Below are 14,193 nucleotides of genomic sequence, written 5' to 3' on the forward strand. Positions count from 1 at the left end.
CACCACAACAACTAATGCTATGGAAGAAAATGAGAGGAATAATGAATAAGAACACGAAGAACTCCAAGATCTATATCCAAGGGGTTCACCTCACATAGAGGACGAAGTGATTGGTGGTAATGTGGATCTAGATCTCCTCTCTCTTTTACCTAAAGAACTAGCAAGAATCATTGGAGGGATTGAGAGCTAGCAATATTGAAGAAGGTCAACAATGGGGGCAAATACGAGCTCAAAGGAAGGGGTTCAATGGGGAAGAAGAACCCCTTTTATAGGAAGGGAAAAATCCAACCATTACCCTCTCAGCCCGCGCATGAGCGGTACTACCTCCCATTAGAGGTAGTACTGCTCCTAGAAGCGGTACTACCACTGCGTCTATGAGTAGCAGATCAAGAGGGAAGGCAGTAGGGAGTAAGTACCGCCGGAGCGGTACTACTGCCCATAAGGGGTAGTACCGCACCTACATCCGCTCTAGATCCGCTAAGACTCCAACCAAGAAACCTACGCAGAACTGGCGCGGTAGTAATAAGCGGTAGTTCCGCTCTCTGAGCGGTGCTACTGCCCAGAACTACCTCTCCAAAAACCGCTCAGTCTGACACAAAAGTATGAAGACCCCAAGGGAGCGGCATTGGTGAGGGTACGACCGCCCGAGAGCGGTACTACCGCTGACCTGGGTGGCACTACCTCGGAGAAGAGGTAGTACCACTCCTAGGAGCAGTACTGCCGCTTGGACCTTTTCGTGCAGAACACACGCAACAGATGAAAAGCATGAATACCAGAACTGCCATATCCTTCCATACGAGCCCCGAATTGAGCAAATTCAAGCTTGTTGGATTCAGGACGACAAGAGCTATCCAACAAGGCCTCTATGAGAAACCTCTATAAGAGAAGAGGCAATAAAAATGCCAATGATATAGATATGAGAAACCTCTATGATAGAAGATTCGGCAAAAACTCCAACATCAAAAACATCATAGAAGATGCATATGGACAATGTTTTCGATGAACTCGAGTGTTAGAGCGTATTTCTCCATATGTGGTTTTTGGTAATTGATGACAATCCCTATGGACTAATGGTTGCCGTAAGTATGTGTTTGGTTCAGATTATGTTACCAACTTCTGATTTGAAAAGCTAAAAGCTAACCAAAGGGGTAAATGTTCAAAGCAGCTTTTGAGAATTTGTAGCTTCTTCCTAGTGTAAATTTGAAAGCTGGGGGTACCCCAAATTTCGAGCTTCCAACTTTTACACAACAGCTTTTCCACAGTAGATTTTCCACCGTAGCTTTTTCATAATCTGCATCTCAACCAAACACAACCTAAGTTATATTCGAAGGATTTGTCCATAGGCACTTCTGGAAGTCCATCTGTTGGTTTCAAGGAGTTTATATAATGGACAATGTGGTATTCAAGGTTTTATCCAAAGACTTGTCATAAAGACACAAGGTTGATCAAGACTGAGTCAAAGAGTGAATCAAGTTGATCAACACACAAAGCGTACAAGATGTACCGAGAGGGATCAAGTGATCCCATGGTATGGTAAGCATTGTCCATTACGCTTTCTGTACTAAGCCATGGTCTTCGTGAGAGTTCTATGTGTTTCCATGGGCTTTCATCAAGAGGAAGATCTCATTCAACCCATGGAAGATAGCGGTGTGCAAGTTCGAGTGGAGCATCACGAAGAGATCATGCTTGAAGTTTGTCGTTCATTGTGGTCAAAATAGACTTGAGAAGATGTGATGAAGAGTGGCTCACCCATAGTGAGTATGGGGGAGCAATCAACTAATCTTCATCGAGCCAACGCAATCAAGAAAGGTGGTCCATCTTGAGGAAGTCAATATCGTCATCATCTAGCTCAGGTGGACTATGTGCAAGGTATAGGTTTGCCCTTGATAGGTTTTCTACTTTGCCGGTCTCATGGTGGTAGTTGGGACACTGGGTTATAGGATAGATTGATGTACTATTAAGGGGGTCTCTCAAGTGAGTATCTTGATCATATCTATTGATGTACAAATGCATTGCCTAGTCTCTTTCATCACATCAGTCTTTTGGTTGCATTGACTAGAGCATGCACTTCTACATGGTATTGGAGCCAAGAGGTCTTGAGTTCAAGACCTGGCTGGCGCAGTTAAATTTCATCCCATTTTTGGTCCACGTTTAGGCCCGAGGGAGCTATGCATGAGGGGAATTTTGACGTATAAATGCATTCCCTAGTCTCTTTCATCAAATCGGTCTTTTGGTTGCATTGGCTAGAGCATGCACTTCAGTATCGTTCGTTGAGAGCTCAAACCATTTGCATCCTTGCATCATATTTCTTGGTTCTTGTTTGGTGGTTATCTTTGTGAGTCATAGAGCTTATGGCCATCTTCATGCCAAGCTTGAGTTCATCAAAATCGGAGTCCATATGCATCTTCTATGATGTTTTCGATGTTGGAGGTTTTGCCGGTTCTTCATTCATAGAGGTTTCACATATCTATATCATTGGTATTTTAATAACTGCATGTACTTGTCGTGTGCTATCCAACAAGCTTGAGTTTGCTCAACTCGGAGCTCGTATGCGAAAGTTATGGTACATGAGGGCAGGTTTTCTCCCTCAAGCGGAAGTACCACTCGGGAAAAGCGGTAGCACCGCTCTAGGGATACTACCACCCTCCCATAATGGCCTCTCTCCCGCTTATAATTTCGCTCTGTCATCATCGGTGTGTTTTTCCACTTAGAGCGGAAGTACCGCTTGGGGGCGAGCGGTAGTACCACTCCAGCGATACTACCACCCTCCCCTTTCGTCCCTACTTCCGCTTGTTTTTTTCTGGCTTCCGATGAGCCGTTGGCCTTTTTAAGCGGAAGTACCGCTTGGTTTGGAGCGCTAGTACTACTCAAGCGGTAGTACCTCTCAGCCCAGCAGTAGTACCGCTTGTGCACGACCAGTCCACATAACTGTTGGATTTGGGGAGCACTATAAAAGGAGGTCTTCTTCCCCATTGTTCCCCAACTCTTGACCTCATGTTCTTCCCCAATTGCTGACCCTCTTCAAGCTTGCTAACTCTCAATCCCTCCAATGATTCTTGCTAGTTCTTAAGGGAAAACAGAGAGGAGATCTAGATCCACATTTCCATCAATCACTTTCTCCTCTTTGTGAGGGTAACCCCTTGGATCGACATCTTGGAGTTCTTCGTGTTCTTCTTCGTTCTCCCTCTCATTTTCTTCCATAGAGTTAGTTGTTGTGGTGGGATTTGGGATAGAAGGACTTGGGCACTCTATGTGCCCTTGCCATTAAATTTGGTGCATCAGTTTGAGTTCTCCCCGGTGATACATGGAAGTGAAGTTTGACAAGCTTATTACTCTTTGGGTGATTGGTACCTTAGAGCTTGTTCTTATTGGGTGCTTTGGCATCCTAGAAGCTTTGAGGTGCCTCGGAGCTCAATAATTTTGGTGTAAAGCTTAGGTCATGCGTCGGGGTCTCCAACTAGGTTGTGGAGATTGCCTCGAGCAATTTGTACGGGTACCGGTGACCGTACCCAAGGGTTGCCAAAGTGTACGGGTTCGGTGACCGCCCCCAAGGGTTGCCATTTGTACGGGTTCAATGACCGCCCTCAAGGGTCCCTTAGTGGAATCACGACATATTGCATTATGCAAGGGCATGAGGAGATTACGGTGGCCCTAGTGGCTTCTTGGGGAGCATTGTGCCTCCACACCACTCCAAACGGAGATTAGCATCCGCAAGGGTGTGAAATTTAAGATACATCATCATCTCCTCATGCCTCGGTTATCTCTTACCCGAGCCCCTTACTTATGCAATTTACTTTGTGATAGCCACATTGTTTCTTGTTATATATCTTGCTATAACTTAGTTGTTTATCTTGCTTAGCATAAGTTGTTGGTGCACATAGGTGAGCCTAGTTGTTTTAGGTTTTGTGCTTGACTAATTAAACATTAGTTTTATTCCGCATTTGTTCAAGCCTAGACGGTAATTATTCGAAAGCGCCTATTCACCTCCACTTTAGGAGACATCCACGTCCTTTCATCAAGCTTGTCATGAATATGACCATAAGCTCTACAACTCACAAAGAGAAACACCAAACAAGAACCAAGAAAGATGATGCAAGGATTCAGCTGGTTTGAGCTCTCAACGAATGATACAATCAAGCTACTCACATGAGACCCCCCCCCCTTGACAGTACGACAATCTATCATATAACCCAGTCTCCCAACTAACACACTGAGACCGGTAAAATAGAAAACCTATCAAGGACAAACCTTTGCCTTGCGTATAGTACTCTTGAGCTAAATGATGATGATGTTGTTCTCCTCAATATTGACCACCTTTCTTGATTGTGTTGGCTCGATGAAGACTAATTAATTGCTCCCCCATACTCCACTATAGGTGAGCCACTCTTCAACACATCTTCACAAGTCCATTATCACCACAATGGATGGCAAGGTTCAAGCATGATCTCTTCCTGATGCTCCACTTGAATTTGCACACCGCAATCTTCCATGGGTTGAATGAGATCTTCCTCTTGACGCAAGCCCATGGAAACACAACTAACTCCACATAGAACTCTCACAAAGACCATGGGTTAGTACACAAAGTGTAATGGACAATGCGTACCATACTGTGGGATCACTTGATCCCTCTCAGTACATCTTGCACGCTTTGTGTGTTGATCAACTTGATTCACTCTTTGACTTAGTCTTGATTAACCTTGTGTCTTTATGACCAGTCTTTGCATAAAACCTTGAATACCACCTTGGTCATCACATAAACTCTTTGAAACCAATAGATGAACTTCAGGAAGTGCCTATGGACAAATCCTTCGAATATAAATTGAGGCAACCATTAGTCCATAGGTATTGTCATCAATTACCAAAACCACATATGGACAAATATGCTCTAAAAACTGGCCTTCTTGTCAGAAACATAGACTTTGTCCTTTCCCTCTTATTGGAAGGTTTCTTGGCCAAAGATTTTGTTCTTCCTATTCCACTTGGTTTCTTTGAAGATGGAGACAACCCTCTATGTGCAGCAACTGACTCAGGAACCTTCCTGGCAACTGCTCTTTCCTTATTTTCAGCATGCTTCTTGGATGTCATCTCATCAGGTACGAAATCAGCATCCTCCTCCTCTGAGTCCCTTGGCTTCCTTGATCTAGTGGCTGCCTTGAGCAAATCATGGGAACTAGGAGTCTGTGGGTTTGAATAGCTTGCATCGGGACTACTGCATGCTTCCGTATCTACACATTGCTCTCTGGAATTATTCTGGCTGTCATCTAAACCTTACATGGCTCAGCACTGGCCATGTGAATAGATGTAGAGGAGCGGAGAGGATGAGCATCACAAAATTCAGAATATTTTGCAAATTTGTACTCAAAAAGTTAGTTTTAGGTTTCCATAGTGTGAGATTCGGTTCCACCGAGTTTTAAATTTTGGAGCTTCCAAGACAACAAACATCAACATCAGAATCCTGGTCACATGTTTCGGTTTCACCGAAGCATGACTCGGTCTCATCGAAGTTGTGTTCAGAAACCCTAAAACTCTAGTTCGGTTACACACATAGGAACTTTTGGTTTCACAAATAAGTTCTCTGAGTTCTGGGAAACCCACATTAGTGACGCCGAAGTGTTTCGACTCGGTGACTTCAAAACGCATATGGCGGAGACCTAAACCTAAATTTTCTCATTCGACTAGTTCTAGGGAATTTTATTGTGGATAGAAATATTGCAAATTGTGGCTAGAAGAGGAAATAGTCCTAATGGGCATGAATGAGATGTTGGAACGCAAAGGGGTCAAAGATTTACCTTAACTTGGTGGATCTTCGCTACGGCAGCAAAGACAAGGATGATTTTGTTAACGGTGACGGACTCCTGCGACGAGGGCGCATGAGAGCCAAGGAAGATCGTCCGGAGATGCAGGCGGCGGGAGCAGTGGAGTGCGCCACTTTGGTTTGAAGTGAAATTTCAAAGTATGGACTCGCGGATAAATATATATACCCTCTAGTTTTCGGTGACACCGAGCTAAAAATTTTGGTTCCACCAAGATGCGTAACTGCGTGTAGACACGACAACGAGATTTTAAGATTGGTGGTACCGAGATTGAAAACCTAGATCAACCCTAGTGCTTCGGTGGAATCGATATTTTAGAATTGGTCACACCGAGAAACAGTTGTGAGGTTTTGGAGGGCATCCCTTGTCGAATCGGTGACTCCAAGTGCTCCTCACCCGGAGGGTCCGGAAAGTGCTTGCTCAAATTTTGTGATGAAGCATGAATAGAATTTGAGACAAGAAAGCATAAATAGCTAGAGGGGGTACCTAGGCATTCTTGTACATCCAATTAGCCAAAAAAAAGCCAAATATAACAACAATTGGATGTCCTCAAATGGAGAAAAAAAATATGCATACCAACATGCTCACACAATAAGATGTCAAATAGAATATGTTAAACATGCACAACCGCTCTAGTATCTACCAAGTACTTTGGTGATGACGGAGTCATCTATATATGAGTATATTGACATAGGAGCCAAGCAAGAATGCTTGATCATAGGTCATACGCATCGTTTAAGCACAAGTGGGGTTGCCACTTTTACATAAAGCTTTTAATGTGTTCACATTATGTGGGGCCATACCTCAGGTCAGGCCAGGCTTCGGGACGGGCTTGACAAAGCCCGCGACAAAAAACCCAAGACCGAGCCAATCCCAGCCCGACCGTTGAGCTTGAATTTGAGGCCCAAGCCCGGCCCATGAGAGTAAAATCCCGTTGGGCCTCAAGCCGCTGGGCCAAGCCCTTCCCTAAATTAAAAAATTGACATGCCTAAGCCCTACCCGACCCGGCTATCGGGCCTAGATCTCAGGCCGAGGATCGACCCGTGGGCAAGGTCGGGTCGGGTCGGGTCGAGTTAGGCCATCTGGGCCGAGTATCCCATGGCGAGGTATACTTCACATCTTGTGAGATGCTTTAACTGAAGTCTTAGGGTAAATGTAACGACTAAGGTGCGAATCTTTCCTTATTTGGGGGCGACGCCTCAAAAGGGGAAAGAGGCGCATCTAAGTGTTTCACAAGCAGGATAAACATCGCAATACATAATGGATGGAAGAGTAATAAGATTTGACTTACACTCACCACAAACTAAATTACGGAGTCTCACAGTCATACATTATTCAAATGGAAAGCAGGGTCCGACTACGGACAAGATAAACAACAAAATCTGATGCTATCCCGCCTTACTAGGCCCACGATCATGACCAAGTGCCTCTAATCCTCAGGATACGTCACGTACAGCCTGCCACTGTCCTCGTCAAACTCCCACCTCAGTTGGGTATCCTCGGGAACGTCTGCATCTGGGGTACCTGTACCTGTGGGTGGTTGTAGTAAACTGTGAGCCATGAGGACTCGGCAATCCCATGACCTTGGTATCGAGTCTAACTAAGTTAATAGGTGAGGTTGGGATAAGTGTTCGAGTTTGCAGCATCCTAAGCATATATGGTGGCTAACTTACGAAGAATAGAAATAAGTTATGGTGGTCTACATAAGAGGGTCGAGGTCTAAGAATGATCACTAAATGATCCTGAACACCTACTTACGTCATTCATAACCCCACCCTGTTCTCGATCAGAGAAGGGACTCTGAAAGGAATAGTCACGGTTACGCACACAGTTGGTAGATTTTAGTTAAGTTACTTTAAGTTATCTAGAACCGGATGTTAACAAAATATCCATGTTTGCCACATAACCGCGGGCACGGCTTTCCGAAAGATTTAACCCTGCAGGGGTACTCCGACAAGTCCATCACAAATTACCACAGGCTGCATAGTAATCCTCGTCCATGAAACTCGTGTTCTCATTGGATTACTTAGAGGAAAACCTCAACTTTGAGAAGACCCAAAGTCTCACAGGAATCCCAATGCACAAGATATATCGCTTAGGTAAGACAAGTCAAGCAGGACCTCCCGATGTGTCGACGAACCCGATAGGAGCCATGTATCTCGTTCTCACGACATGATCGGATGAGCAGCTTACAGTGGCCTAATAGAGATCTCATGAGTTGCCCCTGGATGGCCCAGCACACGACTCTAGTTAGGACCAACACTCATGAGGAGCACTGGCCCAGGGGGTTGATTAGATTCCTCGGGGTAGCTATTCCCTATGCCTTATTATTAAGTTGTTACCAAATTAACACCAAAGTTGGGTCTTGCCACACAAGACTGAACACTAAACGATTTACCAAGGGGGTCCCCATAACAACCCTAAACATGTTAGGAGCGCTCAGTTATGGAATAAAACATCGGTAGCCGAAACTAAGGCAGCAACAGCGGAATAAATCACCTGGCAAAATGTTAGGCCTTCCGCTATTTACCAATTATATAGGTGCATTAATTAAATAGCATTTAAAATAAGCTGATATCAAATGCCCATGTTATCACATGGACCAGCTGGCACCTGCAACTAGCAATGCTAATAATAATGGTTGAGCAAGCCTAACTTAGCCAAACAATATTTGCTAGGAGGGGAGGTGTTTGAGGTTTCATGGCAAGGTTTGATGGGCTATATATCATGTGGTAGGTAGCATAGATAAAACGATAGCAACGAATCAAGTAAGCATAACAAAGCTAGAAGCGATGTCAAGGTCATGATTATCTTGCCTGTGATATCTTCAGAGTGGAATTGTTCTTGATCTTCCTGCACGAACTCACCGGACTCCTCGAACTCGTTTCCGGACCCAGTAGCTACCCAAAAGAAACAAACATCCAATAAACACCAGCAAGAGATTATGCAACAATCAGAATGATGCATGCATGCACGAACTCTAAATATGCACCGAAACAATCCTACTTCGATAACCAAGTGCCACCTCATCACAAAGTGACACTTCTACAGAACTGCTCAAATCTGGAATCCAGTGCCACCATTGGATTCCTGAGATTTTTCTACCCCAAAAACATATATTATACTGCTATATAACCATGCATAAAAACACCACAAACAGCGAAAGAAATACTACACAAGATCAAACTTTGCTATTGTCTAGAAGAGGAGCTGTTCTTGAACCTGCCCAATTGGGTATATTCCTCTTCTGGAAATCTTCCAGATTTGGAAATTCATCACAAAAACACACACACAAAAAACACATACTCAACAAGGAAGGGTCCCACTGGTCATACTCACCAGGGCTCCCTAGAGTATGCCAAGTGGGCCCCGGACCCACCAAACACACACACACACACACACAAAGGAAAAGAAAATGGGGCTTGGTGGGGATCGAACCCACCACCTGTGCCTCCACACATGCTCTATTTCCGTTGCACTAGCAGTGGCGAGCCTGCACTCAGTAGGGCATTAAGCAGGTTAACCTGCCCTACCTCCATGCACCACAATGCGCACAAGATAAAAATGGGGATTTTGAGCGCACGAGGGGGTGAATCGAACCCGCGACGCTGCGGTCGAGCGCGCTCGTACAACCAGTCGGGCTACACAGGGGGTTCTGCTAGGAGTGGGCCTCAAATTAAGTTAAACAACGTAATGCCAGCTTCTCTCCCGATCGCAACAGAGGAACCATGGCGTCGCCGGTGGCGACGGCGGCTCTCATCAGAGGGGCTCCACTCCGAGGGAGGTGCAGGGTGCCCTGGGGGGTCCCATTCCGAGGGCTAACCCGCCTCAATCTACACGGGGGCAAAGCCCTGAGCTAGCAACCTACTGGACATGGCGGCAGGCGGCTGCGGGGCTCCTACCGGCGATCTACGACAGCGACGACGCACGGGCAAACTAGCTACAACGACGGGGATGCTCACCGCAGGGAACCGAAGAGGCATGGGGCGAGGAGGAGGCATACGCGACGAAGCCGCTGCAGGGGTTCGGGCTCCGGGTACTCGTCGGAGTCGAAGACGAGGCCTGCTACCTCTTGAGCTTGCGTTGGTTTTTCCCTTGAAGAGGAAAGGGTGATGCAGCACAGTAGCAGTAAGTATTTCCCTCAGTTTGAGAAGCAAGGTATCAATCCAGTAGGAGAATCAAACCAAGTGTCCAAAGTACCTGCGCAAACACAAACGATATCACTGTCGAGCAATTGATAGAACCGCGCAAAGTCATGACGATATCTAAGGCAATGATTGTCGTGGGTATAAGTCTGACAGTAGAAAGGGGGTAAGATAATGGAGCATGATCTATCAAGATGCACATGGGTGACATGGTGGTTTTAGCGAGTTCGGGCCTCTCACAGTGGAGATAACAACCCTACGTCTCGTGCTCCGGAGAAGCTTTGTTTTATCTGTCATGGACATGAGTTACATGGTATAGAGAGAGACAGAGCTCCAGGGAAGGAATGAGCCCGCAGGGGGAGAAGAAGAAGAAGATGTCCCTAGCTATGTGGAGGGGGTGGCTTATATAGAGTGCGCCACCTCCTCACCTCTTATGTTACAAGATGGGGCATTGATGCCATAATGTCAGCCCACTACAGATGTCTTGCCGACTGTTGGTATTTGCATGACCGAGTGAGTCATACGGCCGAGTGGTTGACTGTCATCCGAGTGGATGGAATGTACTTGTCTGAGTGGATCCGTACCGAGTGGATTAGATGTTGTCACGACCCAGTAGGAATTTCCCTTGTAGTCCTTAAACTAATAATGAGGTGCCCTTGGGTAGGATGTATTGGTCAGACCTATGACCCTACCCTAGGGCTATATCCCCGTCAATGATCATACATATAGGCATCACGTCCGAGACAAGTAGACCGATACTTTCTGCATCTACTACTATTACTCCACACATCGACCGCTATCCAGCATGCATCTAGTGTATTGAGTTCATGACGAACAGAGTAACGCCTTAAGCAAGATGACATGATGTAGAGGGATAAATTCATGCAATAGATATAAACCCCATCTTTTTACCCCTGATGGCAACAACACGATGTGTGCCTCGCTACCCCTTCTGTCACTGGGTGAGGTCACCGCACGGTATAAACCCAAAACCAAGCACTTCTCCCATTGCAAGAATCATAGATAAAGTTGGCCAAACAAAACCCACAACTTGAAGAGAATTACAAGGATATGAAATCATGCATATAAGAGATCAAAAGAAACTCAAATAAGATTCATAGATAATCTGATCATAAATCCACAATTCATCGGATCTTGACAAACACACCGCAAAATAAGATTACATCGGATAGATCTCCATGAAGATCATGGATAACTTTGTATTGAAGATCCAAGAGAGATAAGAAGCTATCTAGCTACTAGCTATGGACCCGAAGGTCTATGGTGAACTACTCACGCATCATCGGAGAGGCAATGATGTTGATGAAGAAGCCCTCCGTATCCGTATCCCCCCTCCGGAAGGGCACCAGAACATGCCCCAGATGGGATCTTGCGGAGACAAAAGCTTGCGGCAACGAAAAAGTATTTTCGTGGATCTCTCTCGTGGTTTTGGATTTTTCGGGGATTTATAGGCGGAAGAAGTAGGGCAGACGAGCCATAGGGGGGCTACAAGCCTTCTAGGCGCCCCCTGGCCGCGCCTAGGGGGCTTATGGCCTCCCCTGGTGGCCTCTACCTTGGTTCTCACGCCCCGTGCGTATCTTCTGTTCTGAAAAAAATATTTTCGAAAGTTTTATTCCGTTTGGACTCCGTTTATTATTCTCCTCTGAAAAGGGTCAAAAACACGGAAAAAACACGAACTGGCACTTGGCACTGAGTTAATAAGTTAGTCCCAAAAAATATATAAAAGGCATACAAAACAGCCAATGTTTGACAAAATAATAGCATGGAACTATCAAAAATTATAGATATGTTGGAGACGTATCAAGCATCCCCAAGCTTAACTCCTGCTCGTCCTCGAGTAGGGAAGTGATAAAGACTGAATGTTTGATGTGGAATGCTCCCTAGCATATTTGTCCTTTGTAACTTCTTTCATGTGACATGAATGTTCAGATCCGTAAGATTCAAAACAATAGTTTGCTATTGACATGAAAACAATAATACTTCAAGCAAACTAGCAAGGTAATCATGAACTTTCGAAATAACAAGGCCAAAGAAAATTATCCCTACAAAATCATATAGTCTCGCTATGCTCCATCATCCTCACACAACTAATTTAAATCATGCACAACCCCGGTATTGGCCAAGTAATTGTTTTCACACTCTTACTTTCTCAAACCTTTTTCAACTCTCACGCAATACATGAGCGTGAGCCATGGATATAGCACTATAGGTGGAATAGAGTGTGGTGGAGGTTGTGAGACAAAAAGGAGGAGATGGTCACATTGACTCGGCGTATCAAAGTGCTATGGAGATGCCCATCAATAGATATCAATGTGAAAGAGTAGGGATTACCATGAAATGGATGCACTTAGAGCTATAAGTGTGTGAAAGCTCTAAAGGAGAACTAGTGGGTGTGCATCCAATTTGCTTGCTCACGAAGACCTAGGGCAATTTTGACGAAGCCCGTCATTGGAATATACAAGCCAAGTTATATAATGAAGATTCCCACTAGCATATGGTGGTGATGAAACAAGAGACCCTCAATCATGAAGGACATGGTGCTATTATGAAGCACAAGTGTGGAAAAGATAGTAGCATTGTCCCTTCTCTCTTTTTCTCTTTTTTTTTGTTTGGGCTCTTTGGCCTCTTTCCATATATATATATATATACTATTATTTTTGTGGGCAACTTTGGCCTCTTTTTTTTATTTCCTAACATGGGACAATGCTCTAATAATGATCATCATCACACTTTTATCTACTCACAGCTCAATACTTAAAGCAATAATGACTCTTATAGGAAATGCCTCCAGCAGTGTACCGGGATGTGCAATGATCTAGCTTGGCGTATGATGTTGATACATCTCGCTAGCTATCTTACGATCATGCAATGGCAATATGAAAGTGACGGCACAAGTCATGAGACGGAACGGTGGGAGTTGCATGGCAATATATCTCGGAATGGCTATGAAAATGCCATAGTAGGTAGGTATGGTGGCTGTTTTGAGGAAGGCATATGGTGGGTTTGTGCACCGGCGGAAGTTGCGCGGCACTAGATAGGCTAGCAAAGGTGGAAGGTGAAAGTGCATCTATACCATGGACTCACATTAGTCATGAAGAACTCACATACTTATTGCAAAAGTTTTTATTAGTAATCAAAACAAAGTGTTAAACGCATACTCCTAGGGGAAGGGTTGGTAGGTGGTAACCATCGCGTGATCCCTACCGCAACACAAAGGATGACAATCAATAAATCAATTATGCTCTGACTTCCTAACATAGCGGTTCACCATACGTGCATGTTACGGGAATCACTAACTTCAACACAAGTATTTCCAGATTCACAACACCCTACTAACATAACTCTTAATATTACCAAATCCACGTCTCAAAACTAATTGAGAGGAATCAAACTTCTCTTTCTAATCAATGCACATGAAGATGGAAGTTTTATTGTATCCTCTTTGGGTACCTATCACCTTTGGGACTACTTTCATAGCACAAGCCCACTACCAAGTTACTCAGAGAGATCACTCTCAAAAAGATATAAGTGAAGATCGAGAGTTCTTATTTCTCCAAAATATGACACCGTCGTGCTCTAAAAGATCTAAGTGAAGCACAAAGATCAAAGTTATCTAGCTCAAAAGATATAAGTGAACCACATGTGAGCTAAATTGCCTAACTCAAAAGATATAAGCGAAGCTCAATGAGTATTCTAGCAAATTCATGATGAGTGCATGTCTCTCTAAAAAGGTGTGCAGCAAGGATGATTGTGACACAACAAAAATAAAAGACTCCTACGATACAAGACGCTCCAAGAAAAACACATATCATGTGGTGAATAAAAATATAGCTTCAAGTAATGTTACCGATGGATTGAAGACGAAAGAGGGGATGCCTTCCCGGGGCATCCCCGAGCTTAGGCTTTTGGTGTCCTTGAATTTGGCTTCGGGTTCCTTGGGCATCCCCAAGCTTGAGCTCTTTCCACTCTTTATCTCATCGTCCATGAGAACATCTCCCAAAACTTGAAAACTTCACAACACAAAACTTAAACAGAAACTCATGATATCATTAGCACAAGAAAACAAACTACCACCTCTTTAGGTACTGTAGAAAACTTGATTTATATTTATATTGGTGTTAGATTGCTGTATTCTCACTTCTCCACGGCTAGTTCCACCCGATACTATCCATAGTTTTATCAAAACAAGCAACTAACACAACAAAAACAGAATC

This window comes from Hordeum vulgare, chromosome 6H (assembly GCF_904849725.1).
Source record: "Hordeum vulgare subsp. vulgare chromosome 6H, MorexV3_pseudomolecules_assembly, whole genome shotgun sequence".
NCBI classification, from domain to species: Eukaryota; Viridiplantae; Streptophyta; class Magnoliopsida; order Poales; family Poaceae; genus Hordeum; species Hordeum vulgare.